A 5552-nucleotide genomic window follows, 5' to 3' on the forward strand; every position below is an offset into this window, starting at 1 on the left:
TGAGCCTCCAGAAAGCTGCCATAGTCATCACCTTCGAGGCCAAAGGCAGAGCTAGAGCACAAGCTGCCATCCTATTGCCATCATTAACTAGCAAAGGCAACCTATTGGGAAGAGCACGAGCCAGGGCACAAAGAAGAGAAATCAAGAGATTGAACTTATATGCCAGCCTGGCCAGTCACTCTCCGTGTGACCTTAAGAAAGTCATTCAACTCTTCTAGACTTCCTTTTCCCTCTCTATAAAATGAGGGCATTATACTGCATCAGGGGTGCTCCTATCCTGAGCTCCTTCAATGCTAACTAAATTCTCCCTTTGACAGAAAGCCTTTTTGGAAGGCAGTTAGGTGGCACAGTGACCTGGAGCACCAGACCTGGAGCCAAGAGATCCTGGGTTCAAATCTAGCCTTAGATACTTCCTAGCTGTGTGACCCTAAGCAAGTCACTTAACCCCAATTGCCTAGAGTCCTTACCATTCTTCAATCTTAGACTAGGGAAAAAGGAAAGGATAGAAGAAGAAAAAGGAGAAGGAGGGAGGAGGAGAGGAGGAAAAAGAGAAGGAGGAGGAGAAGAAGGAAAAGGAGAAGAAAGAAGGAAGAAGAAGAAAAAGAAGAAGCAGCTTTTTTTTAATTCCCCTTAAAACTAATGCTTCTCTGTTGATTATCTCTAACAACTGATTGTGTCCAGATCTTGTTTGCATGTTGTCTCCTCCATTAGATGATGAATTTCTTGAGAATAAGGGCTGCAAATAGGAGGCAATTTGGGGTCTTAATTTTTTGTTTTTTTAATATTCTGACAAGTGTATTTCAGTATAATTGGCTTCTTTTGTAATCCTCTGGATTTAATTTTATGCATTTAAAACCATTATTCTGGGGGCACTTAGGTGGCACAGTGGATAAAGTGCCAGAACTGGAGTCAAGAGGACCTCAGTTCAAATGTGGCTTCAAATCCTTCCTTGCTGTGTGACTCTGGGCAAGTCATTTAACCCCATTTGCCTGGCCCTTGCCCTTCTGTCTTAGATTTGTTACTAAGATAGAAAGTAAGGGTTAAAAATTAATTGAAACCATTATTCTGAGAAGGGATTCATAGGCTTCACTAGATAGCCCAAGGGGGCTAGAACACAAAAAAAGATTTAAACCCCTGCCGAGACCCTCTGCAAAGTCAGTTGAAGATCTAATGTTTTAGAATTCAGTGAAAGGTGGTCTTCCTTCCCTCTCGAGTCCATAATCTTAAAAATAGGAGAGAGACAAGATTTGGAATTTTACATATATGTGTGTATACGTGCATACATGTGTGTACCAATCCCAAAGTACCAACCATTTGACACACACTGTGCTGAGTTCTGAAGATAGAAAGAAAGGTGTCTGTGTGTTCATATGTATGTGTGTGTAATTTATATATAATACATATCTATTTGGACACATTATATATTGTGTATAATATATTTATACATGTATGAATACATATATAAACATATGCTTAGATATGTATGTGTGTGTATACAAGTATACATCTATGCCTATGTAATAATGCATATATATGTGTGTATAAAAACATATTCATATATTCCCAACTGTGTATTACATGCACATACACATAGATATGTGACTGAGAGATTAAACAATTGTGTGTTTCTATGTATTTATGCATACAAGTGTGGGTGGAGGGGAAGAGGAGTCAGAGGGAAGGAGATAAAGACAGACAGACAGAGAGACAGAGGGAGAAAGGGAGAGAGACAGACAGATACAGAGAAAGGAAGGGAGGGAAGAAGGGAGAGAGAGAGAGAGAGAGAGAGAGAGAGAGAGAGAGAGAGAGAGAGAGTTCAAATCCAACCTCAGATACCAACTAACTTTGTGACTCTGGACAAGTCACTTAATATTTGTCTGCCTCAGTTTTGTCATCTGTAAAATGGGAATAATAATAGCACTTATCTCTCAGGATTGTTTTTAGGATCAAAGGTAATGATACTGCAAAGCATTTTGCAAATCTTAAAATACTATATAAGTCATCTATTATCTAATTTTTATAATTATGTTGCATTAGCATATGTATTAATATGTCATGAGCACAGATTCAGTGGCACACAAATGCATGAGAACAGAGCACGTCGGTAGCATGGTGGCTGTCTCCTTGAGCCACCAGAGTCTTCTTCCAGATCAGAGATCACGTTTTCCCCCGTTTGGTCTTGTATTCCTTCCAAAATGAGGCATAGTGACACTCAGTGTATGATGCTGATTCTCCAAGTTTCTGCTGATCTTTTGGCATTGGGGGGGGGGGTGAGTTATGTGGCCAGCATCATCTTAGCTACCCAGTTTTCTGCCTCCTCCATAGAAAGCATCATCAGTGTGCTACTATGGAAAAAAGGCTTGGTGCTAGAATGGGAGGTCTTGGGTCCAAATGGAGCCTCTTCACCTGATAAGCTGCCCACAGGGTGAGCTGCAGCTAGTTCTTTGGCTGATTGTTACATTTTGTAAACTATGCAAATTAGGGCTTGATTTATTATTTTGTTGATTGCCTAGACTTAAGAAAGTGATGGAGAAAATGTTAATAATGCAAATTAAACACAAGACTTTGTTGTGAACACTTTTTTTTTTTCAGAGAGCTGGTTGTTGCCCATTTGTCAGCATATCTACTATGTAGGAGTGACCTTGGGCAAGCCCTTTCACTTCCCTGGGCCTCAGTTTCTTCATATGTAAAATGAAGGAGTAGGACTAGATTACCTCTGAGATCCCTTCCAACTCTAGAACAACAGTTCTATGATCCTTTAATTTTGAGTATCTCAAACTAGGATTTCTGCTAGCAGAGTACTTTGGGAGTTCTTGTCATTGGTCTCTATCTTAATCAACTTCATGATTGAAGATAAATAAAAGCAAATTAGGCCCAAGTCTAAAGCACTGCTACTCTCAACTCAGTCAAGATCTGTAATTAAATATAACCATGAATTTAATGTTGACACAGAGCTGAAATCCCAAATAGGCTTCCAGGGAACACGCCTGAGGGCCTCTCTTTTCAGAATGGCGCTAGCTGTTATGGGAAGATAACAAAGGCAGGCACAATAATGTTGCCATTTCCCATTTCTTTTCCTTTTCATGATAAAATGAATGTTATCCAGACCCCCCCAAAAAGCCAGATGTTATATACTGACGTATGAAGCAATAACTCATTTCTGGGAAACTAGCCCATTTGCAAATTTAGAATCGGTAATTTATCAAAACAAGTAGAAAAGCTTAATTATGACTTAGAAACTGATATATCCTTCAATGGATCCATAAAATGGATTAAATTCAAAAAGTTAAAACAAACCCCAAAATGTGCTGTTTTTTAAAACCAGTTAATAAAGGGGCAGCCAGGTGGCTCAATGGATAGAGAGCCAAGCCTAGAGACAGGAGGTCTTGGGTTCAAATCTGGATGTAGATACTTCTTGGATGTGTGATCCTAGGCAAGTCACTTAACCCCCAATGTCTAGCCCTTACCATTCTTCTGCCTTAGAATCAATCCACAATATTGATTCTAAGATAGAAGATAAGGGTTAGGGTTTTTGGAGTTAATAGGAAAGGAATAAGAACAAGTATTCCTTTTTTATTTTTTTTTTTAAACCCTTACCTTCCGTCTTAGAATCAGTACTGGGTATTGGCTCTAAGGCAGAAGAGCAGTAAGGGCTAGGCAAAGGGGGTTAAGTGACTTGCCCAGTGTCACATAGCTAGGAAGTGTCTGAGACCAGATTTGAACCCAGGACCTCCCATTCCTGAGCCTAACTCTCAATCTACTGAGCCACCCAGATGCCCCCAGATTCCTTTTTTAACTTTTTTTTTTAAAGGAATAAGAATAAAGATGGACAGCTAGGTAGCACAATGGATAAAAACACCTGGCCTGAAGTTAGGACACTCATCTTCCCAAGTTCAAATCTCATTTCAGGTACTTAGTAGCTGTGTGACCCTGGACAAGTCACTTAACCCTGTCTACCTTAGTTTCTTCCTCTGTAAAATGAGCTGGAGAAGGAAATGGCAAACTGTTCCAGTATCTTTGCCAAGAAAACCCCAAATGGGATCATGGAGGGTCAGAGATTTCTGAAATGACTGACTAACAACAAAGGATGAGGATGGGGCAGGTCCTGTTCTTTCATCAGTAGGAAGAACTCCTGAATGAGGAAACTCGCTGTGCCAATACAAGTAGCACCTTCTCTGCACCTTGGAATCCTAAAGAGGGCAAATGGCTTAAGCAGTGAGCTTAAATGAGTTAAAGGACAAAAAGCACTGAGTTTTAAATAATTTGTCTAAAGTCACACCTATAAATTTCATATTAAAATTGTGAAAGTAGCAAAAATTGTCAGTATCTTTTTTTTAATCCTTCCCTTCTGTCTTAGGATCAATAGAAAGTGTTGGTTCCAGGGCAGAAGAGTGGTAAGGGCTAGGCAATGGGTCCCAAAGTTAGGATATGTCTCAAGTCAAATTTGAACCCAAGACCTCCAATCTCTGGGCAAGGCTGTCTACCACTGAGCCACCTAGCCACCCCCATCAATATCAAGCATATGCATGCAAAGATGCTTTAAGGACTCACCTGATGAGGGGCCAGATTGCCCAGTTAGTACTAATGCGCATTTCTAGAATCCTAACATTGTGCGGAAATGATTCAATAAACAGAAATAAAGTAACCCAGGGGCAGCTAGATGGCTCATTGGATAGAGAGCCAGGCCCAGGAACAAGAGGTCTTGGGTTCAAATGTGGCCTCTGGTACTTCCTAGCTCTGTGACCCTGGCCAAGTCACTTAACCCCCATTGCCTAGCCCCTGACATTCTTCTCTCTTAGAACCAATTAACAGTATTAATTCTAAGAGAGAAAAGTATGAGGTTTTTGGTTTTTTTGTTTTTTGTTTTTTAAACCCTTGCCTTCCATCTTGGAGTCAATACTGTGTATTGGCTCCTTGGTGGAAGAGTGGTAAGGGTAGGCAATGGGGGTCAAGTGACTTGCCCAGGGTCACACAGCTGGGAAGTGTCGGAGGCCAAACTTGAACCCAGGACCACCTGTCTCTAGGCCTGACTCTCAATCCACTGAGCTACCCAGCTGCCCCCTTAGAGAAAGTATGAGTTTTAAGAAGGAAGGAAGCTGGCCACTTACTTTCTGTTCCAGCCTCAGATCCCTTACCTTTAGCACCTATGGGATAAGGAGCCATTTAAAACAACTGATTTTTTTGGTGCCTACTATGTGCAATACATGGCACCTCATACAAGGGATGCCAAAATAAAGTGGTGAAAAGACCTTGTCCTCATGCAGCTTCTTGCAGCAATAGCAGACAAATGGAGATAGATCTGAAAGACCATAAGATCATCAATCTATGGATTTACAGTCAGAGGGTTCCAGGGTTAGGGGATCCAGAGGATTTAAAGATGGAATTTAATAAGGAACAAATCAGGAAGCAGTTAGGTGGCCTAGGGGATAGAAAGGTCTTAACTTGGAGTTAGGTAGATTTGAGTTCAAATCCAGCCCAAGAAACTTACTGTGTGGCCCCTCCTGTTTGCCTCAGTTTCCTCATCTGCAAAATGGGAATAATAATAATAGCAC

This window comes from Gracilinanus agilis, chromosome 1 (genome assembly GCF_016433145.1).
Source record: "Gracilinanus agilis isolate LMUSP501 chromosome 1, AgileGrace, whole genome shotgun sequence".
NCBI classification, from domain to species: Eukaryota; Metazoa; Chordata; class Mammalia; order Didelphimorphia; family Didelphidae; genus Gracilinanus; species Gracilinanus agilis.